The sequence below is a fragment of the Elephantulus edwardii genome, unplaced genomic scaffold (genome assembly GCF_000299155.1).
Source record: "Elephantulus edwardii isolate Elephantulus edwardi_28Jun2011 unplaced genomic scaffold, EleEdw1.0 scaffold00001, whole genome shotgun sequence".
Classification (NCBI taxonomy): Eukaryota; Metazoa; Chordata; class Mammalia; order Macroscelidea; family Macroscelididae; genus Elephantulus; species Elephantulus edwardii.
Genome location: NW_006399751.1, coordinates 34,618,539 through 34,643,298, shown reverse-complemented (window position 1 = coordinate 34,643,298; position 24,760 = coordinate 34,618,539). Strand labels below are relative to the sequence as shown.

General features: G+C 37.7%; 1 pseudogene; it reads left to right on the top strand.

The window, feature by feature from the left end:
• LOC102852127 overlaps positions 1–24,760 on the top strand; it is a 134,457-nt pseudogene that overhangs the window by 41,555 nt on the left and 68,142 nt on the right.

Sequence of the window (24,760 nt, the reverse complement as noted above, 5' to 3'; positions counted from 1 at the left end):
CACTCAGTTGGGTCACCTTTCTTTGGAATGGGAACAAATATAGATCTCTTCCGGTCAGTTGGCCAAGTGGTTGTTCTCCAGATTTCTTGGCACAATTTGGTGAGCACATCCAGGGCAACATCTGTTGCCCCTTTATGATACTGACAATCATTTATATATTTTTCTTATCATTAAAATATTTCTGGAGGATAGATGCTTTGTTCTCTTGCCAGTAACAGTTCCATACTTACTGAATGAGTGAATGAATGAATTTTAAATACAACTAAGGTCTTTGAGCGAGAGAACAGCAAAAAAGTACTGAATGTCTTGCAAAGGTACACAGTGACTACAGAGAACCCAAGAATCTTGAAGATCAACTTTGTCTATTTTCAAGCTGTATCTATAACACTCATTTATCAGTATGAAATGTTTAAAAGTCTCCAAACGTCACGCTGTTCAAAGAGTACTTACTATTGACAATACTACTAGACTATTAGCACTAGTACTCCATTCCTGCTTACTTAATATGTTATGCCTCCTTTGTTATGACTAACACATTGACATCATGACTTCTTGCTATAGAGCATGGGGTATTGTCTATAATATAGTCCCAAAATGTATTTCAGTCTTTTTATGACATGAGATTAATAAGGCAATTGCTATTTGTATTCTTACATTCTTGGTTTATGAAAATAATTTAGTGTGGAAAGTCAATGTCTTCATTGAGATGCCCATGAAAAGAGAGTGTAAGAGTAGGATTTCAGTGCATTCGGTTTCCTTTGGAAATTATGATAGGCAGTTAGGATGAGGGAGCAGATGGAGGGAGAAAGAAAAGGTAAAGAGTCAGTATAACAGGATGTTAACCAGATCGCTGCTATGAGCAAAAGTCCGCTATAACATCAAGATTAAGGAAACATAAAATGCCATTCAGGATTGTCCACTCAGAGATGAGAGTCTAGTGAAAAAATAGGCTAACTATGGCCTGTGGACCAAATTTGACTGACTATAGGCTTTTGTCAGAAAAGTTTTACTTGAGCACAATCATGCTTACTTCTTAATTTATTACCTATGACTATTCGGAACCAACAATGAAAAAGCTAAGTAACTGTCACAGAGATGGCATGGTCCATTTTTTTTATTGTTGATATATTTTCTTTTTTAATTCTGACATCACCAACAATTAGTACGAGACTAACTGCAAAAAAAGCTCAAGTCAAAAATGTCTCAAACATTTCATCTGTGGTGCCACTCCACTATATTTAACATTAACTATTCTTCCTCCTACCCCCAGCCCAAACAACCCATTCATGTTCTTGGGATCCACAATTCACGAAAAGGTCCCCAGAAGCTCACACAACTATTGATGATAGATACTTGACAAATGAGATCAGTGTGTGAATCACAACGAATTATGGTTTATTCAGAATAAGAATCTCAGAACCCTTATTTAGTTCATATGAAACCTATACCCAGACCAAGAAGCTTCTGTTTGAACAGGGCAAGAGACAACTGCATGGTTTAAAATCAGGAAAGGTGTGTGTTAGGGTTGTTTCCTTTCTCCATACTTATTCAGTCTGTATGCTATGCAAATAATTTGAGAAACTGGACTCTTTGGAGAAGAATATGGCTTTAGAGTTGGAAGAAGACTCATCAACCTGCGTTGTGTGGATGATACAATTTTGCTTGTTCAAAGTGAACACTGGAAATGTTTGTTGTAAAAGATCAAAGACTATAACTTTCAATATGGATTGCATTTCAGTATCAAGAAGGCAGAAACCTCACCACTGGATAAACAACATTATGGTAGATGGAGAAAAGATTAAAACTGTCAATAATTTCATCTTATTTGGATTCATAATCAACACCCTTGGTACCAGCAGTTAAGAAATCAGGAGACATATGGTACTGGGCAAGTCTGCTGTCAGGGCCATTCCAAATTATTGAGGAGCATCAGCTTGAGAACTAAAGTGTGCATGATTCAGGCCGTGGTTTTTAATTACTTGTTATGCCTCTGAAAGCTGGACAATAAATAAGGATGACCAAGTGGTGTTGGAAAGAGTACTGACTGTTTCATGGACTGCCAAAAGAACAAGCATATATCTTGGAGAAAGTGCTCCAAAGAGCTCCATGGAGGCAAAGATAGTAAAGCTTAATCTCACATGTTGTTGTTGATTGCCTTCGAGTCAAGCACGACTCATAGTGACCCTATGAACAAAAGGCCTGAAGCCTTTCTATAACTATTGACATTTATGAAAGTTCATAGTTTCCAGAGGCATGTTGTTTAGGAAGTGGATGCCACTCCTGCTTCCAATAATCTCACAAACTTTGGGCATTTTGCTTAAAGACACTATTCCTTGAATGGAGGCATCATGTTCGGAAAGGCAGAGGAGGGTCAGTGAAGGATAGAAAGACTCTCAATGAGATGGATTGGCACAGTGACTGCAGTATTGGGCACAAGCATGCCAAAGATTATGAGGATGATACAAGATAGGACAGGGTTCATATCTGTTACTCATAATGTCACTATGAGTTGTAGTCGACTTGATGGCAACTTAGCAACAACAAGATCAGAGACCTGGGACAGGCAAAGTAGCTGCCTCGGGTTTCTCTCTCTAAAGCAACTGGAGAGGAAGTCTTAGCTCCCTCCCTCCCAGCTGCTGATGCAATCTTCTTTTATAGGTGCACCAGTGCATAGACCATGCCCTCCATAAAACTAAGGGCAGTGATTTGGGCCATATCATTTAGTAAGGTGAATTTTCAGGATATTAATGAAGAGGAAAGCATTTTGAAAAGTAAACCCTTGGCACTATACCTATAAAAGAAAAAACCAAGTAACTGTCATGTGGTCCTTTTTGGGGAGCAAGGAGTGCTGATCCCTGTTCTAGAACATTTAACCTCAAGTTCCAATCACCTCTGCTGGAGAAATGCTCTGGTATTAACTCTTTCCTGTCTCACTGAGGGTAAGCTGGTGGGTTCATCCTTTTAGTTAGCAACTTTAAATATCATACCACTCGATTAGCATCAGAGCAGGCCTGGAGGAACATGGGTAGATTTTGCATGTGTTCTCACTGGCTATTTTTGGATGTTCAAAGTGAAACTTAAGAAGACTGGAAGATCCTCAAAACTCAACCCAGGAATGAATCACAATGTGAAACACTTCCAATCATCTACTAATCCTGACTAAATGGTAAGTCAGCAAGTCTGGATTCTCTTACAGAGAAATTCTATTTACAGATGAAAACATTAAACTGATAAATAGATAAAATGAGACTTGGAGGAAAACTGCTAAGTGATCAAAGCAATTATTACAAATTGGTGATAAAAGAGTACTAATCCTATCAATTTTATTAATGTAGAGTGAGTCTGAGTTACTAACTTTCTCATAAATTATTGATACTTGCTTAGAAACGATTGGCACCCAGGCCATTTTGTTCTTCTTTTTTTTATTTATTGTATTCAGATTTGATTGCTTAAATTTAAATAAAAAGACTGGAAATGCTTAACTCAGTAAATAAATATTTAAAGACCAAGGAAGAAAAAAAGTAACCCTTTATTTCTCATCTCACTGGCAATGGTTTTAAAAAAAAATTAAAAAGTCATTTGGTTTTCAATCTTCGAGATATTTTCTTTTTCCCTTTGAATTTGTATCTAATTATATATAATTTTAAAAATAAACTATACCAAATGTTCACTAATTCACTTTCCCCAAAACAAGAGATATTCGACTCCCTTCCTTATCAGTACAATAAAGAATCCTCATGGTTCTTAACAGCTGTATAGTGTTGCAATGAATTGACATACTTAAACTGAGTCCTCTGCTAAATAATATCATTCTTTATCTTTCACTGTTTAAATACGATGTTCAAAGAAAGCAAAGCAACACAACAAAGAATAGTGCTCCAAACATGTATTTCCCATCTCAGTCATTATCTTCCTTCTTGAACAGACTTGGGAATCCAAGAAATGGCTGATTCCAGGACTCAGACAAAGAGAGGACCTCTGAACCTGGACTTGATCCTACCACACACACTCACTAGGGTTAAGTTAGTTCTGACCTTCTATCTGGTTTCTGAGACAATAAGTCTTAATGTGGGGAGGCTTCCCATCTTTCTGTTGTTGAGACACGTTTAAACCACTAGTCATTTGGTTTGTAAAGCCTTTTGGTTAGCAGTGCAACATGCCATGGACCATATCACCAGAGTTCTTATTGTTCTCCTTTTGATTGTATGCACCCACAAGTCAGAACTGACTCATAGCTGACCCTCAAGTGGATTTTAAGAAGCAATAAATAGCAAGGGAGGAGTTGACCTATCTTTCTCCTAAGGAATAGCTGGTAGACCTCACTCCATGCCTTCAGGTTGGCAACACAACTCCTTGCCACCAAGTCACAAGAACACCAGCAAAGTCTGTTCTGTAGGATAACCATGAGGTAATCAGGGATAGCCTGATGACAATGGATTTGGGGTTCACACTTTCCAGTAGAATTTTGATGGCCAGGAAAACTTCTCAGACAATTCTATGCTGCTCATGAAGACTTTATGAGTTAGAATCAACTTGAGGGCACACAACAATGTCATTGTCTATTTCCTAACTTACCTGAAAATCAATACTTTAATGGAGAGATGGAATAGTAACAGAACAAAACTATAGCAAATTTCTCTTGCTAGAATGCATTAGGGAAAACACAATATCACTTAGTATTGTGGAATTTCTGACAAAGTGTGTGACATAAACCTAAACATGAGGAAATAACTGATAAACCCAAAGTGAGAAAAATTCTATAAAACAACTGATTTGTGTCCTTTTTAAGATGTCAATGTCATGACAAGCAAAGATAGATGAAGAAATATGCAGATGAAATGAAACAAGAGATGAATACAAAAATACATAAATCATTTTGCTAGATTTTGAGAGAAATCTATATAAATCCTCCAGATAAGATAGAAGTATTGTATCAGTATTACCTTTTTTGGTGAAAAACTCTACTATGATTGCATAAGAAAATGCTTCATAATTTTAGGTAAGGGGAGAGAGAAAGACATCATGTAACAGAGTTGAACTGCCCCTTGAGGTTTTCTTGGCTGTAATCTCTACGGGAGCACATTTCCAGGTCCTTCTTTTTTGGAGTCCCTGTGTGGTTAGGACCACCAATTTTCAATTAGCAGTCAAAAAGTAAAGTCAGTATCTTCAGGGATCCGTAAACAATGAGAAGTAACTTACACTATCCAAGATTAATAATAATAATAATAATAATAATAATAATGTATAAGTTTGAATGAAATGAGAAAAATAATAAAGTAAATATTGTTGTTAGCTGCTATCGAGTTCAGTATGACTTACAGTGACACTTCAAATAACAAGTCTGAACCATTCTCATCATCTCTGACACACTTGAGCCCACTGCTGTAGGTACTGTGTCAAATCATCTCGTTGAGGGTCGTCTTCTGGTTCACTGACTCTCCACCTTTCCAAACATGATGCACCTCTTCCAAGAATAGCTTCTTCTGGCAATATACCCAAAATGTGAGAGACAAAGCTGCACCATCTTTGCTTCTATGGAGCACTCTGGCCGCACTTTTTCTAAGATACATGTGTTTGAGCTTTTTTGGCAGTCCAGGGAATCCTCTGTACTCTTCTTTAACACTACAGCTCAATCTTCTTTTGTCATCCTTATTCGTTGTTCAGTTCTTAGAGGCATAGCAAATGACTGAAAAGATCATGACCTGAATCAAGTACAACATAGTCCTCAAACTGACATCATTACTCTTCAGTAATTTGGAGAAGGCCCTGACAGCAGACTTGCCCAATACAATGCCTCCTGATTTCCTGACTGCTGATACCAACGGTATTGATTGTGGGTTCAAAGAAGATGAAACTGTTGACAAGTTCAATCTTTTCTCCATCTGTCAGGATGTTGCTTATCAGTCCAGTGACAAAGAGTTTTGTCTTCTTGATATTGAGATGCAATCCATATTGAAGTATGGAGAAATGATTCAATGCTGATGCATACTTTTCCCGATTTTTAACCATACAGTGTTCTCATGCTCCATTCAGACAATAGACAATGCTCTGTTCTTGGTGTAGGTGTAGATTTTATGTGAACATAATTAAGTGTCCTGAGATTCCCATTCTTCTCATTGTTAGTCATAATTTGTTATTATTCATGCAGTAAAATGCTTTTGCATAGTCAATAAAACGCAAATAGATATTCTTCTGGTATTCTCTAGAGAATTTTCATGAATATAAATATCTGTATCATTTCAAAGATGTTTCTGTAGGTAAAATTCCTAGAAGTGGAATTAATGTATCAAAGAATACACACATCTTATATGAGTTTAACTGTCAGAATTTTAAATTTTACATTCGTGCATCAAGTGACACTCCGTAAGGGATACAAGAGATAATGTACTTCCTGAAAACTTAATATCAGAGAAGACTGTCATCTTTCTGAATGCAAGCTTAGTGAGTAAGAAATTGGGTATGTTACTGGTCCAGTTCGCATTTCTTTGATTATTAATAAGGTTAAACATCTTTTTCTACATTCAATAACCATCTGAACTTCATTCTCTTCTCTTTAAATTTACCTGTTTATCACTTCAAGTGCCATTTTTAAGAATTTATGAGTTATTAACATATTCAGAACAATAAGCAACATAGTACTGGTGGTAAATACTGTGTAAAGCTAGCTTGCTTTTTTGTCTTTAATTTTTTAGTAATATTTTAAGATTTTTACATGTCTAAATCAATCTTTTCTATGGACTCAGATCTCATAGTTTGGAAAAGTCATCTCCATGTCCATCAGGATAAAAACAGTCTATTTCTTCCCCTGGAATGTCTATTGTTTTATTATTTAGGACTTCAATCCATCAAAGTTATTTTGCTTTCATAACTAAAATCTTCATTGATGGACAATGAATTGCACTAACATAAAACTTCTTTAAAGTTTAAAGGTTTTATATTGATATGAGTGAAATGAATAATAATCTATAAGCCAAATGCCCAGCATGATCTGCCTTTCAAGTAATTATGTTAAAAAAACAGTTCCATTTCTTAACTTGCTAGAGTTATAATTCATTTGGATCTTAAAGACAGACTTGATAGACTCTTTGGCTATTCTAACCCTACTCAAAAAGAAGATATGATACATAGGGGGGAAAAATTCTGACTCCTTTCCCAAACAAGTTGTCTTTTCCCAGAAATAATATCATAAATATCTGCCTAGAGAGAATCTCATTGTTTTCTGTTTAGTTGGGGGGCTGGCAGGCAGCCTTAGTCCCTTTGATCCCTTGAAAGCACACGGGCCTGTGGGCTGCCATCCTTGTAAAGAATCTTGTCATTCCCTGTCAATCCACATTAGACAAGTATGGTGTTTTGTAACCATTTATCTCCTTCAAGGTGATTTAGTTATTTTCTGTCAAGATTATGCTGGGGATGTCATTACTTTTGCCATGTCAGTCTCATTATTTTTATTGTCAGAGAATGTTGTAGTTTATTCTCACTTATAATCCATCTCTCTGGGAAAAGATTGTATTTAATACTTTCTTGCTGAGTAAAAGCTTTATTTCTACATTGGAGAACATAGAAGTAGGATTTCTGCCCCTTTTCTTTGAAGAGGCTGACACTAATAAGTGATAAAAAGGACTTTTAAAAACTAGCAACATGTTAGGAAAGCAATGTTGTTAGAAGAATAGAGAATCTATATAAGAGTTCAATTATATGCAAGTTTATATTTTGGGGTCAGACAATACGGGCCAAGAGAAAACTATCGGCTCGGTCATATTTGGTGGAGTATCTTAGAATGTGTTCCATCTAGTCCCCTTTAGTTTACTTCTTTGTCTGTAAAACAGAAATAATACTCACAGTGTTAATGTAAAGATATAGTGAGGTAAATCTATGGGAAAATATTTGAATATTATTTAGTACATGTAAGAGCTCAAGGACCATTCGTTTCCATCATCATCATGTAAAGTTCTTACATATTGTTGTTGATTGCTGTCGAGTTGAGCACAACTCATAGCAACCCCATGAACAAAAGGCCTGAAGCCCTTCTATAACTATCAGCACTTATCAAAGTTCATAGAGTTTCCAGAGGCATGCTGTTTAGGAAGTGAATGCCACCCCTGCTTCTTTTGCAGTAATAAATGTATGAAATATTAAGATTCCAAAATAAGATAGTTAATCCTGAGTATCATCTATAATACATAAATACCCTTGAATAAAACATTAATAGATAATAACAGAACTGAAGACTTCTCATTAATTTATGACCAGTTAAAACAAAGAAACATATTATTTGTTAATTACCACAATTAGAATATAGTATTATAAATGGTTTATAAAACATACATTTTCAAAGATTGTCTCTTCTCTAAGTTTTACAAATAAAATCACAAAACCAAGAGTTCACCATTTTAGAAGTTCACAGGGAGTTATGCTGCTAACCAAAGACAGAGCTTCTCTGGTGGTTTAAACTCCCCCACACCTCCAAGGGAGAAAGATAAGACAATCCTCCCATGTGACTAACAGCCTCCAAAACCTGTGAGAGGGTCACCTTTGAGTCTGTTCTCACTCAGTGGCAATGAGTTTGAGTTTTGTTTTTATTACATCGGATTTTGGTAAATGATTCATTCTGCAAAGGAACACTGCATGGTTTAAAATAAGAAAGGGTGTGTGTCAGACATGCATCCTTTCTCCACACCTATTTAATCTATATTCTGAGCAAAACATTCATGAAACTGGACTCTATGGAGAGGAATGTGGCATCAGGATAGGAGGAAGACTTGCCAACAACCTATGTTATACAGATGATATAAGCTAACTTGCTCAAAGGGAGGACTTCAAATATGTGCTGCTGAAGATAAAGGACTACACCTTTCAATATGGATTACATTTCAATATCAAGAAAACAAAGGTTCTCATCTCTGGGCCAATAGGCATCATAATAGATTGAGGAAAGATTGAAGTTGTCAATGATTTTGTTTTGCTTGGATCAGCAATCAATACCCTTGGCACTAGCAGCCAGGAGGCAAGGAGACATACTACACTGGGCATCTTCACTTTCAGGGACCTCTCCACAGGGCAAATTCTCTCTCAGGGATCTCTTCAAAATACTGAAGAGCAATGATATTAGTTTTAAGACTAAGATGCCCCTGGCTCAGGCCATAATCTTTTTTTTTAATTAAATTTTATTCGTTTTAATGAACATTTACAGAGATTTTGGGTTTTCATTCATTCATTGTTGCACTGTTTTCTCCACCCTCCTCCCCAGTTCGTTCTTCTTTCCCCCACCCCATGTCTGTTTTAATTGTCCAATTGCCACAGTGCTTGTCAAAGCCAGTTCTGATTAATTTCCTTTGTCAGTGTGTCCCTTGCCATTCCCTATCACTCCTCCCTGAGAGAGACTTCACCCTGATTCATAAGGAAAAGGGGATGGCGTATTCTCTTAGCTACTTCCTGCTGAATAGGGACGCTGTGGGTTTCAGGGGAAGATCTTCTCTCACTACTCTAAAGGGCCCCTTTGGCAGTAGGAAACACATAGACTATTGTGGAGATTGATTTTGGAATTTAGATGCACTGTTATCAATTGTGCTTAGCTGTACATGTACATCCTTGAAGATGTATCATGGAAGTGTTGCAGCCTAGAAGATATAAATTTAACTAACAAGTTAAAAGTGCATGAGTCAAAAATTGAAAAGCAATAATATTCTGAGTAGAGGTTCTAATAGTGGCACAAATCAAGTTACAGAGGTAAGGTGGTTCCATTGCCATCCTTACTCTAACTTAATTCTTTTTTTTTTAATTTAAATTTGTTATTAATTTCAGTGAAAATTTACAGAGGCTTTGGATTTCCATTCATTCATTGTTGTAGATTTGTCCCCTCCCAAGGCTCCCCCCCCCACCAGACATTACCCTCTTGGAAAAGTAAAGGAAAAGATTCTTTCATTATTTTACAAACCCTCCCCCAGGTCCACTCCACCATGTAGCCATCGCTCTAGACTCCTGTCATGACAGAAATACCTAATCACATATCTCTTTTAAACAGTTTTCTCCCTTCTCTGTTTCAGAGCAGCATACATTATTGAACCCATCTTACTCAGTCTCTCCCCAACCCCAAGGACAGTCCCATTCTACAACAGTGGCACCATGTAATATTTGTCCCTTTGTGACTGGGACATTTCACTCAGCATAATGTTCTCCAGAGTCAACCATTTTGAGTAATATTGCATGAGTTCCTTGTTTTTTAATGCAGCATAGTATTCCATAGTCTTTTCAATCACTTGCAGCATTCAAGAAGAGATTGGGTGATAATTGTCAGTGTCATGTAGGAAATTCATTCCTGCTTTAAAAGTGCTGCAACTGCTCTATGCGATGGTTGACTCTGATTCATCGTAACCCCACGGGTGTTAGAGTAAAACTGTTCCACAGGGTTTTCAAGGGTTGATTTTTCAAAAGGAGATCACCAGGCCTTTCTTCTCAAGTGCCTCTGGGTGATCTGAGCCTCTAACTCCTAGTTAACAGCTCAAGAATGTTTAACTGCTTGTGTGCTCCAGAGAATTTAGGAGAGAGAACAAAATAACAACTAAATTAGTTAGCCTGGATAGACTAATTAACTTGGGAACGTGGAGCTTTTATTATCTATTTCCTAAAGGAATAAATTAGTCCTTACACAACACACTTCATAGCAAAACCAAAAAAAAAAAAAAAGCTGCTAGAGATTACACTGCAGAGCTGTTCTCAAAATTTTCCAGTAAGAAAAAGAACTAGACCCTGAGTATCTTTTAGTGATTCAGAATAATCAGTAACAATACATTAACCCAAGCAAGATAACATTTTGAAAAGTAGAAAACTACTCTGAATTACACAGAAAAGATAAATTCCCTAGGAAAAACTTTAAAACATTATATTCTATATCAAGTAAAGAAAAACATTTTTATCACCATGGGGCTCTGCAGTGTTCTGAAGAAAGCATAAACACGGGAAAGGGGGAGGAAACAAGAATGATACATTTTTAAGCCATCTGATTTTAACTAGTGGAGGAAAATCTAAGGTCCTTGTGGAATAAATTTTCCACGGGAGTGTTTATTCCTTTAAACAATAAAAGCTTTGTTTTGATAGAAATCTCTCTACAAATTGATAAACATAGTTGCCACATTAAGCTTTGCTATGAAGGCTACTGAAAAGATTAGTTTATGTGATTTGGTGACCCACACCATTGTCATACTTCAGCTCAACTAAGAAGTTTTAAGGGCCCATACAGTTATCATAGCATACTCAATTTGATATTGAAATTATTGTATTTTTACACAAATTATATAGTCTTCTACAATTGTTTGCCAACCCCCACCCTCCTCTGGAGAAGTATTTTTGTAAAATTGCTATGTTAATTTTTTTAAACATGCAACAGCATGTTAAGTGCTGTCGAGTCACAGGCAACTCATAGTGACCCTATGAAGGAGAGTCCTCGACACTTGGGTGCCTTTCATCCTCTCTCCAATTCTAATACTGCATTTCTCTCTATAAAGTCTAGCCTCCAGAATGATCTGTTCAACAAATAGAATGAAAAAGTATGTGGAAAGGCTGCATTCCTAATGTACTTTTCCCCCCTGATTTTGAACTATGTAATGTTTCTTTGCTCTATTCTGACTGCTGCTTTCTGGTTCAAGTATAGGTTTGGCATAAGCACAATCAAGTGTTCTGAGATTCCAATTCTTCTCACTGTTAGCTACAATTTGTTGTGGTCCACGCAGTCAAATGCCTTTGTAAGGTCAATAAAAGATATCTATACGTTCCTCTAGTACTCTCTGTTTTCAGCTAAGAGCCATCTGATGTTGATTATGATGTCCCTAGTGCTACAGCCTCTTCTAAACCCAGCTTGTATTTCTGGTAGTACTCTTATACTGATCCTTTCATGAGGCAGACTGATTTGTTACAGTTCTCTCTGTCTTTAAGATTCTACTTTCCTGAGAGTTCCAGACAAAATATTAGCAATAGGATCTGTTACCCTCCCATAAAATCTTCCTTTTATAAGAGTAAGGAAGGTAAGCTGTACTCCAAACTCTGGTTTTAAGGTATATGAAAGGCCCTGGTCCTTCATCCTCTGATGAAAATTTTTTATTTTCATTTTCAATAATACAAGCTACTTACCTACCCATTCCACTTCATTTTGCCTACCGGATATATTATCTCTTAGGCTTTTAGCTTGAGTGCCAATTACAGATTTATGTCTATTTATAGGCTTTGGAGAGTATTCTTTTTCCAAGAAACTGTGTCTGGCTTCTACTCTTCATCTGATATGACAATGGATTTGCAGGAGGTAAATAGCACATGAATTTACCATCATTCCTGACAAAGTATAAAACAGGTTTAGAATAACACCTTTTATTAACTTAGAAATACACAGGGTGGGGGAAAGCAAGTACATTGCAATGAGCACATGGAAAGATCCTCAGCATCCTCAGCCATTAAGATACTGAAAGTTTAAGCCACAAGAGATGCCACTAGACATATATAAAATAGCTAAAAAGAAAAAGACTGAACGTACCAAGTGTTGTCAAATTTGTTGTTGTTGTTAGAGGTGGCAAAGCTATATAGCAGGCTGAAACTTTCATACACAGCTGATGGGAATGAAAAATGGAACAAACAACTTGAAAAATAGTTTGGCTGTTCCTTTGAAAGCTAAACACATAGATACTATATATTCTAATCATTCCACTCTCAGGTACTTATCCAAGAAAAATTAAACATGCATTCATGCAAATCCTTGTATATGAATGTTTATGACAATTATATTTGCAAGAGTGAAAAATCAAGGGGAAAATGGTTCATCACATGAGTGGGGAAACTGGCATACACATACAGTGAAAGGCTTCTTGTAATAAAGAGAAACAGACTATTGATTCATTCCTCCATGGAGGGAAGGATGGTGAAGCTTCGTCTCACATAATCTGGCCATATTGTTAGGAGGGGCTGGTCCCTGGAGAAGGACGTCATGCTTGGAAAGGTGGAAGGTCAGCAAAAGTGAGGAAGACCCTCAACAAGATGGATTGATAGAGTAACTGCACCAACAGGCCCAAGTATACGAGAGATGAAGAAGATGGTGCAGGATAGGGCAAGGTTTAGATCCACTGTTCACGGGATTGCTATGGGTCAAAGTTGACTCCAACAACTAGAAACAACAACATCAATTTACAGGGATAAAAATTGTACTGATGCTTTTGCCGAATGTAGAGGGAAGAAGACAGTGATGGATGTGACAGAAGGATTATAAAGAAAAATGAGAAAACTTCTGGTGGTGATGTCTATGTTCATTATGCCAATGATTTATATGTATATATGTAGATCTAGATATAGCTATATATGTCAAAACTTATAAAATTAGACATTTAAATATGTGTAGTTCCTCATATGACAATGATACATCAGTAAAATGATTTAAAATTTTATTATATTCTGCTGAGGTTATTTAGCTTGAATATATTAGTTTCATTTAAAAACCAATTACAATAATTTCAAAAGTATTAACAATGACAACTAACATTCATTGGGCACATTGCCAAGCCAATTATGCAAAGCACTTGGCCTTTGGATATTGCTGTTAATTCCATAACAAAAACTAGTCATTAATTCTCACACTCTCTCTTTCATTGCCATTGACTCAAACCAATAATTGACACAGTGTAACAAGAGACTCAAAGATAAGTGAGGATTGTGCTGGATAGGGCAAGTTTCCATTAGGTTGTTCATAGAGTCTATAGGAATCCTCATCAACTCAATGATACAAAACAACAAATATATACATATATACAGATGATGAGAAAGATGCGAAATAGGGTAGGGTTCAAGTCTATTGTTCATAGGGTCACTGCGAGTTGTGCTCAACTCAATGGCACATAACAACAATGACCACCAGAACGTGGAAATTATTGAACAATATAATTTTTTAAACATGCAAGTAAAGTTTTTCTGAAGATTATTTTAAACACACATACACAAAAAAACAAAACAAACAAACAAAAAACAAACCCTTAACATTCTATTAGAACAGTACATTGCCAAGGAACTTCCAGAAATTCAAGATGGATTCAGAAGAGGCCATGGAATGACTGGTATCATTACTGCTGTCAAGTCAACCTTGGCTGAAATCAGAGGACACTAGAAAGATGTCTTCTTGTGCTTTATTAAAAGGTGTTTAACATGTTGCTGCACACTTTTAAATTGAAGACCGTGCTTAAAAACACATTTTGCTGTCAATTTGTGGAACATGTTAATTTTGTGGATCATAAAAAAATTATGGCTAATATAGAGAAGAATGGAAATCCCTGAACACTTAATAGTGATCATGCAAAACCTATACATAAACCAAGAGGCAATTTTCTGAAAAAATGCAAGGGAATACTGTAGGATTTAAAATCAGGAAAGGTGTTTGTGTCAAAATCAGGAAAGGATTGCACCCTTTCTCCACCTAGTCAATCTGTATACTGAGCCAATAATTTAAGAAGCTAGATCATATGGAGAAGAATATGGAATCAGGATTGGTAGACAACTCATTGATGGTCGATTTTATGCAGATAAAACAAACTTGCTTGCAGAAAGTGAAAAAGATTTGAAGCACTTACTGAAGGTCAAAGACTTCAATATGGATTACATCTCAAAAACAAAGAAAAGATCTTCACAAATGAACCAATTGGCAACTTTATGATGGTGGATAAAAGATTGAAGATGTCATTCATTTCATTTTGTTTGGATTTATCAATCACAGCAGCAGTGGTCATGAAAGGAAAAGATTTTGCATTGGACAAATCTGCTAATGTTTAAAGGACCTGTTTGTTCAAAGTGCTAAAGAGCAAGGATGTATATTGAAAGTGTCTGATCCAAGCCGTGGTATTTTCAATTGTTCCCTATGTATCGGAAAGTTGGATAATGAATAAGGATTACAGAAGGAGACTTGATGTCTTTGAACTGTGGTGCTGGAGAATTATATTGAATAAACCATAAACTAAAAGAAAACACAAACCCAAACATATCTGTCTCAAGGGAAGTGCAACCAAAGTGCTCCTTAGAGGCAAGGATGGAAAAACTTTGTCTTACTTAGTTTGGGCTTGTTTTGAGGAGAAACCAGTTCTTGGTTAGAAACATCATTCTGGGAGAGGGAGGGACCAGTGAAATAAAGAAAGATTCTCAACAAGATAATTGGTACACCATCAGGATGGATGGTAAAGAGATTGAGATTGTTCACAGCTTTAGTTTGCTTGGCTCTACAGTCAACACTCTTGGCACCAGTGGCCAGGAAATTAAAAGGCGCATTGCTATGGGAAAGTCTGCTGTTAGGGACCTCTCCAGAGTACTGAAGAGCAATGGTGTCTCACTGGAGACTAAGGTGCATCTGATACAGGCCATGGTCTTTGCAATCACTTGTTATGCATCAGAGTGTTGGACAATGACTAAGGAGGATAGAAGGAGAATTGATGCCTTTGAGCTGTGGTGCTGGAGAAGAGTATTGAGAATACCATGGACTGCTAGGAAAACAAACAGATTCATCCCAGAAAGGGTTAAACCAGGTGGCTCCTTGGAGGCAAGGATTCTGAGGCTCTGTCTAACATACTTTGGACATGTAAGGAGGGACGGATCCTTGGAGAGGGACATCATACTTGGTAGGGTGGAGGGACAGCGCAGGAGGGGAAGGTCCTCGATGAGGTGGATTGATTCAGTGACTGGGATAATCGGGATGGTAGTGTCAGAGACAGCGCGATTGGCACAGGACAGAGCAGAGTTTAGGGCTGGCTGTTGTACATAGGGTCGCTATGAGTCGCAAGCAACTCGTCAGCACATAACAATAACAACATCACTGTGGACTTGAGCATGACAGTGATAATAAGGATGCTGAAGGATACAGTAAGATTCAAATCTATTGTTCATAGGGTCACTATGAGTCATAATAGTGACTTAATGACAACACCTAACAACATCAACCTTTCAGTCAGCAGTCCAACATGTAATAGAATATGCTGCAGGTATGCAGTGAAATCCACCTGCTGCTCCACAGGAGAAAGACTGTGTAATCTCCCAAATAAATAACTGCTTCTGAAAACCCACTGTAGGGTCAGCTACGGGTTGGCTCCATCTCATCATCTCTGACATACATAGCCCACTCCAGCAATCACTGTCAATCCATTTTATTGAGGATCTTCTTCTCCACCATTCCAAGCATGATGTCTCTTTCCAAGGAATAGCTCCTTGTAACAACATGTCCAAAGGATGTGGGAAGAAGTTTCACCGTCCCTGCCTGTAAGGAAGCACTCTAGCTGCCCTTCTGGAGAGGCCCTTGACAGCAGACTTTCCCAGTGCTATACGTCTCCTCCTTTTCTGACTGCTGGCACTAAAGGTGGATCCAAGTAAAAGAAAATTATTGACAATTTCAATCTTCACTAATAATCCCACTATGTTTACAAAGAAACAAGGATTAAGTAACCTGTACAATGTGACATAGGGGAAGTAACAGAAAAATAGGATTTGAGCCATCAGGCAATGCACACAGACAGATAGATATAGAAAGAAATATCGATCTATATACAGATATATCTAGTTTTGCCTCTCTAGGGACTCCATCCTAAGACAATCTGTTTTGTCAGTTCCCCATCTAGCTGTAAATTCATTTCAGTATTCCTTATCTAAGTATAGATGAACAGTATATTGAGGCTTCTTTTGAACTGATTGGTTCCTTCATTAATACTTTAACTAAAATATTCGGTCATTTTATAACTGCATAAGAGTCATTATTTAATCCTCATTAAAATTTCTCCTTTAACACATATGTTATATAGCCAGTAGACTACTATGACTGCTATCGACCTTATGAGCAACAACTTTTAACTTTTCCTATATTGTACCATCCCCACAGTGTCTATGCAGTGTAGTGAGTCAGCTGACACAAAATTGGACTTCTCTAGGCCATTCTTCTTTGGCCTTGTTGCTCTGCTGGGGCAAGCTTCTAATCTAATCTAGTTGCCCTGTGGGCAGGTGACCCACCCAGATTATCAACAACTGTGTGAGCCATTTCTTCCTCATGGGGCATTTTAGCCTATCTGATAGCTTGCCTCTGGAAACCCTATGAACCTGGAGAAAGGATAAAAGTCACACAAGTGTTGAGGACTTTCGTTCCTCGGGTCACTATGAGTCGGCTATGACTCAACAGCACTTAACAACAACACAACAACAAGGGAATCTGTTAGTCTTGCCATTGAATTGAGCAGTTTCAGTGGCAGAATTTGAGAACCTCAGCACCAGAGAAAAAGAAGTAGAAAAAGCAATGCACATCCTTTGGACCCAGAAGTTTCTGCTCAAGAAGTACCTTGCTGATGACTGAGATGCTGTCAGAACCAATTGAGGGATTGTGTCTTGCTGTTAACCTGGCTTGGGACATCTCTTTACTAAGCTTGGTCTTTAACTGTGTGCTATCCTTTGCCTTCTACTGCTCCCAAATCTGTTACCCTAATAAATCCCGCAACTGTAAGTAAAAAGTGATTCTGTAAAGCCTATGTGATCACTTGCAAGGAATTTAGGACCCAGTAATCAAAATATGTACAACAGAATTGGAGGCCAGGCCAATATAGGGTTCAATTTTATACTGTGGATGTTGTTGATGGGGACAGTTCCCCTTTGTGGAGAGAGTAGAGGTAGGACTCAGCCATGTCTACATTGCTATCACTCCTTTTCCATTCTTAAACTGGTTGTTACAGTCACTATGTCGATCCATCTTAATGAGAGTCTTCCTTTATATCTCTGACCCTCCACTTTTTTCAGCAGGAGGTCTTTATAGAAAGATTGGCCTTACAACATGTCCAAAGTATGTGAGATGAAATTTCATCATCTTTGCCTTTAATGACAACCTAGTTGCACTTCCTCCAAAATAATGATATAATAATTGAAACAATGATTCAAAATATGCCTTTTGAAACTCTATGAATTTTGATAAATGTCGACAGTTATTGAAAGGCTTCAGGCCTTTGGTTCATAGGGTTGTGCTCAACTCCAAGGCAATCAACCACTACAATTCAATATAATTGAAACAATTTTTAATACATGTGGCATAACTGTAAAAACATTTGTCTGCTAACCAAAAGGTGTGAATTCACCATAGGAGAACAGTTGAAACAGCTTGGTTCTGTAAAGATTTGAAGCCTTAGAAACTTGTGGGAAGTTCTTCTCCACTGGGTTGCAAAGAGTGAGAATCAACTCAGTGCCAATGTGATTTGATACCTAAAAGCATAGTTCACTTAAGGAAGCAGTTTCTTTGTAATCCTGTCCAGTTATGAATTCCTCTTTTGTTTGTGTTTTCAAGAGATGATGACCTGGTAGCATGGTTGTTAAAGCCGTTGGCAGCTAGACAAAAGGTTAACGGCTTGAACTCCAAAGGAGAAAGATTTGGCTGTCTGCTCCCCATAAACATTACAGCTTTGGAAAGCCCATGAAACAATTCTGTTCTGTCCTTTGAGGTTGTGACAAGTCTAACTTTAGAGCAATGGATTAATGTATTTTCAATAGCTGTAAGAATCTCAGTTCTAATATAAGACAAATGTTACTTCCCTCCCTTTGTGTCTGATTAGGAAAGTGGGATTTGAGATAGGGAAATAGATACTAGAGATAAAAATAGAAATGGAGAAGGGGGGGGAAATAAAAGGATTGCTCTTTTTCCATTGAAAGCATATAAAATTTGACAAGTAAATGCCAGTCTTAGAACTATCTTCATGTAAAGAGAAAAGTATTGAGCTAAATGCATGGGTTTTGGCTTGAGGTCATTATATAAAGAACTGAGACCTTTTAATACTGAGTACTTGGAAAGAGTAAGAAATGCTGCTGTATGATGATGAATATATTAAATACAGATGATTCAACATATTTTCCAATGCAAGTATCCAACTTCTCCTCAGAACCCTTGGTTAAGACAATGAAGAAGGAAAACAAAGGCAATGGAGAAATCTGGCCAAAACTAGAATCCAAGGGCACAGAATTAAATAACCTTGAGCTCAGAAAATCAGAAAAGAATTGATACCTCTGGCAGTGAACCAGAAAATTCTTAGCACTCAGATTATCAGCAAGAAACACAAATAAATCAGTAGATAATAGATTAAAACTGAGAAAGAAGGAAATCCACAAGGTTCCTGCAAGAAAAAGAAGCAAACAGGCATAATTATATCTTTATTGTTGTTGTAGACCTATAGATGACCCTCCGTCAAGCTTTCAGAGGCAGGTAATCACATGGGAGGAGACTGTCCATTCTTCTCCCGCAGAGCAGCTGGTGGATTAAACTGTGTGCCACTGGGATTACAGCACAGCCTCTTGCCACTAGGACACCAGTCCTTGTGAATATATAATAGTTTAGCTTATATGACATTCAAAATATTTAACAACCTTAAAGCATGGTCACGATGTCAATCTGGAGACTAAGATGTGCCTGATCCAGGCTATAGTCTTTGCAATTACTTGCTATGCATCAGAAAGCTGGACAATGACTAGGGACATCAGAAGGACAATTGATGCCTTTGAGTTGTCATGCTGGAGAAGAGTATTGAATATACTATGGACTGTTAAGAGAACAAACAGGTTCATTCTAGAGAGGGTAAGACCAGGCTGCTCCTTGGAGGCAAGAATTCTGAAGCTTTATCTGACATACTTTGGACATGTTGCAAGGAGAAAACAGTCCTTGGAGAGGAATGTCATGCTTGGGAGGGTGGAGGGACAGCACAAGAGAAGACGACCCTCGATGGGATGGATTGATTCAGTGACGGGGTAATGAGAGTAAGTGTGTCAGAGACAATAAGATTGGCACAGGATAGAGCAGGATATAGGGCTGTTGTACAGAGGGTCACTATGAGTCGCAGGCAACTTGACAGCACATAACAACAACAGCAAAGTAGGATCAATGAAAAAGAGTTCAAAGCAATCCTGGAACAAGGTTCTAGAGGCTACTATCTTGCCTGATGTTGACCTATTAGTTGCTGGATCAGAAGAATTTATGGCAAGTGGGGTAAGACCACTGAGACGGGAATTTTACATTTAAAAGGCATAGAATCTGCATGAAAGTAAAAAAAAAAAGAACAAATAACCATGTCCATAACTGTTCATAGCAGCATTACTTACAACAAACAATTATTTCTAATAGAGATATTTATAATATGAATATTTAGCTATATATAATATTTGGTTATTTATAGTAACCAAACTGGAAATAACTGAAGCACTCATTATCTGGTGAATGTTGTTGTTGTTGTCGTTATGTGCCGTTGAGTCGTTTGCGACTCATAGCGACCCTATGTACAACAGCCCTAAACCGTGCTCTATCCTGTGCCAATCTCATTGCCCCTGACACACCCATCCCGAGTACCCCAGTCACTGAATCAATCCACCTCATAGAGGGTCTTCCCCTCCTGCGCTGTCCCTCTACTCTACCCAGCATGATGTCTCTCTCTAAAGACCTGTCTCTCCTTACAACATGTCCAAAGTATGTCAGGTGAAGCCCCAGAATCCTTGCCTCCAAGGAGCAGCCTGGTTTAACCCTCTCTAGGATGAGTCTGTTTGTTTTCTTGGCAGTCCATGGTACATTCAATACTCTTCTCCAGCACCACAGCTCAAAGGCGTCAATTCTCCTTCTATCCTCCCTAGTCATTGTCCAACTTTCTGATGCATAACAAGTGATTGCAAAAACCATGGCCTGTATCAGGCGCACCTTAGTCTCCAGAGAGACACTGTTGCTCTTGAGTATTTTGGAGAGGTCCCCCTAACCGCAGACTTTCCCATCGCAATCCGTTTTTTTATTTCCTGGCTACTGGTGCCAAGAGTGTTGACCGTGGAGCCGAGCAAACTGAAGCTGTGAATAGATGAACAAAATGTATTATATGCATAGAATGCAATATTATCTGGTCATTAAAATGTATCAAGTTCTGGTAGATACTACAGCTTGGATGATCCTTGAAAACATTAAACCAAAAAAACCAAACCGACTGCTTTCTATTTAAAACCAACTCATAGCAACCCTCCACTGAGTTGTTGAAGCTAAAATCTTTACAGGAGGATACTCCTCATATTTCTCCCATAGAGCACATGGTGGATTGAAACTGCCAACCCTACAGTTAGCAGCTTGGCATGTCATGCCTTATACCAGCAGAGCTGGTATCATGAAAAATTATAGGGAAAGTGTAGTGAAAAAATTCGATATCATAAAAGGTTGAATGATGGGTGATACTGCTTACATAAAATGTACAAATCTGAAACTGGCAAATCTAGAAAGACAGAAAGTAGGTTAATGGTTGCCAAGGACTAGAGGGAAGGGGCCCCAGTGGCACAAAGTTTAAGCGCTCTGCTAAGAGAAAGATTGCTGGAAACTACCCAAAAGTTCCATGAGAAGAATCATCTGACAATTGACACCTGAGAAGACTACAGCCTAAGAAACACTATGGGGCAATTCTACTCCATCACACAGGTTGCTATTGATCAGAATTAACTAAAAGATGGCAGCTAACAGCAACAGGGACTAGATAAAGCAAGACTGAAGAATGAATGTTAATGAGTACAGAGCTTCTTTTGAGGGTGATGAAACTGTTCCGGAATAAGATGGTTCTGATTGTATCAATACCTTTGAATTGTCCTTTTTTCTAGAGTGTATGAATATCACTAATTTAAATAACAGGTTTTGTTTAAAGTTTTTTAAAACTGTTTTCCTAAGCAGAAAAGAACAAAGATTTCAATTGGTCTCTCTGTAGGTTAGCAATATATAATGCTGCTGTTGCTGTTGTGTGCCATTGAGTCAGAACCCAAACATAGCAGACCCACCAGTGGGTTTTCAGAAGCTAAAAAGTGCACAGGAAGAGATGGTTCATCAGTTTCTTACCTAACACTAGGCCAGCAGAAAGATGTATAGCTGCAAATACCAGAGTGGTAAAGACAGAAGAGGTGTTTTGTTTGTTTTTTCATTTTATCCAAAAATGGGCTCTTTGGAATTTACTAACAACTCAGTGGGAGAAAAGATTTGGTGATCTGCTTCTGTAAATATCAAAGCTTAGGACATCATCCTATCAGCAGTTTTTATTCTATCGTATAGGATAGTGATGAGTCAGAATCAACTCTACAGCATGCAACACATTACATTGAACAAAATAAGTATTTGTTAGTAAGAATTAAGAGGAAAATAGCTTTCACATGGATTAACAACAGTGCATACCATACTCATCTAAAAATTCGACAACATATAGAGAGAATTGGCTCTACCAGTGATTCCCCTGCACCCCACAAAATTTGTGGAAAAGTATCAAAATTACAAATCCAAAGCATAATCCACACTGCTGTAAGTTTTAAAATAATGTATTATGTCACTGAGTAAATGTTGTTGTATTCAAATTTCACATCTGCAAAGATGCATATAATCACAACCTCATGTTTAAGTGGAAACTGATGTACTACTTATAAGCATTTCCAAACATGTATAACTAATCAAATTTCTAAGCCAAATTTCTCTATCCATGCTGAAAAAAACCAACACAACCCAAAAGCTCTTCTCGTTCATGATCATATAAAAGCTCTTTGTGGATCTAACAGCAATTGTAGTAGCATTTGAAGAGGAAGGATATAATTTAAAAGTTTAAAAACTCTCTTAGATGAGGCAATCATATATAAGGAAATTTTCAGATTAAAAAAAAATCATTTCAGAGTTACTTGCCACTTTGAAGCAGTTAAATTTTGCTTCCTGGCTCTGCTTCTACTTGAAGGTGATCTTCAGTTTCCATTCTGCCTCTCTATTTTTGTTTAACTTTTAATTCTTTCTCCCATTTGGAACAGAAATTTTACAAGAGCTGCAGAGAAGCTTTTGCCCAAATTGCCCAATATTATATACTTCTGTTCTAGAAAAACAGGATCTTCATCTGCCTCTGCAAAAGCCTTTTCACAGCAAATGCAATGTAATAAGTTCTGCTCCTGGTTTAAAAAACATCTATGATGAAATAAAATGTAAGAGTTCATTGGAGAATAACCCTTGCATATAATGTGTGTGTATTGATTTATTTAACCTGGATCCCAGTTCGAAAAGGAATGTATTCTCAGAAGAGTATTCTTTTGGTAACTATTATACTGCTAAATCATCTGCTTTTAGTGAGTGGAGGGAGAGAAAAATCAGGCAGAATCCAACAAAAACAATTGAGCTGCAGACATATAGTGCTGTCACACCTCAATCCAAAACCAATAGGTTGGGGAGGGGGGGAAACCCAAATCTGATTGTTTCTCTAAGACGTGGAAGCAAATGTGCCTTGTATATTTAAGCTATGTTGTTGCTGTTATGTGCCGTTGAGTCACTTTCAACTCATGGTGACTCTACGTACAACAGCTCTGAACCCTGTTCTATCCTGAGCCAATTCTATGCCTCTGACACACCTTCCGCCCATGACCCTAGTCACTGAATCAACTCATTTTGTCCAGGGATTTTTTCTTTTGAGATATATATATATATTTTAAGTTAATTCACTGTAAATAGATTGAGACACTGATAACACAGGTTTAATCCCATTAACCATAAAATTTATGCCACTAGTGGCCAGTGTGTGACAATGACCTCATTTCCTTCTTTTTCAAAGCCCAGACAAATATTTCATTGGCATTAATTAGACCTTGTGTGTCTGTGATACCGATAAGAGAGAGCTTTACACTTGGCCAGATTTTGGTGCAATGATAAAATACTATATCCTGCTAGTTAGAAAAACTGGATCAACTTTTTTGAAGATTGGCGATGAACCAAGAGTCGTAAAGGTGGTAGTTCCACAATTTGTCCACAACTGAGTATTCACTCTGGGAAAGCAGATTTATGTAGAGAGGTGTTCATCATAGCATACAACTTTGTGATCTAATACTGTTATGACAATGATTGCTTATGTAGGTGACTCTAACCATCAATAACTCATGTTCATACAATTTAGGAGGCTAGAAGTACAAAAATCTAGGAGCCATATCTATGGGAAAGAATTATCCTCTCTCTCTCTTAGTCCTGAAGAAAAGTCCTCGCTTCCTTCAGCATCTGTTACCTGGAATTCCCTGGAGACTTCCACATGTATTGGCTCTGACTGGGGTCAAGGAGTTTCCTCACACAGGGAGCCAGGTCTAACAGGACACGTTTCACTCCCAGCAATTCTTTCTTAATGGATGTAAGGTCTTGCCTCTCTTTTGCTTGCTTTTCTCCTGTTTTATCTCTAGTAAGATCAAAGGTATTACAGGTTATACCCTAAAGAAACTCCCCTTAGATTAGATTAGAGTTGAAAGGAGTTTAAGGAGTATCAGATTCACCCTTAATACTTTTAAAATTATTTAGTTGATTAGTTCATGGAGGATCATTACATAGCTTCCACATTATATCATTGTTGTTGTTACATGCTTTCAAGTCGCTTGCAACTCATAGTGACCCTCTGTACAACAGCCCTAAGCTCTGCTCTGTCCTGTGCCAATCGCACTGTCTCTGACACTCCCATCCCAATTACCCCAGCCACTGAATCAATCCACCTCATAGAGGGCCTTCCCCTCCTGTGCTGTCCCTCCACCCTACTAAGCATGATGTCCCTCTCCAAGGATCGGTCTCTCCTTACTACATGTCCAAAGTATGTTAGACGGAACCTCAGAATCCTTGCTTCCAAGAAGCCACCCGGTTTAACCCTTTCCAGGATGAATCTGTTTGTTTTCCTAGCAGTCCATGGTACACTCAATACTCTTCTCCAGCACCACAGCTCAAAGGTATCAGTTCTCCTTCTATCCT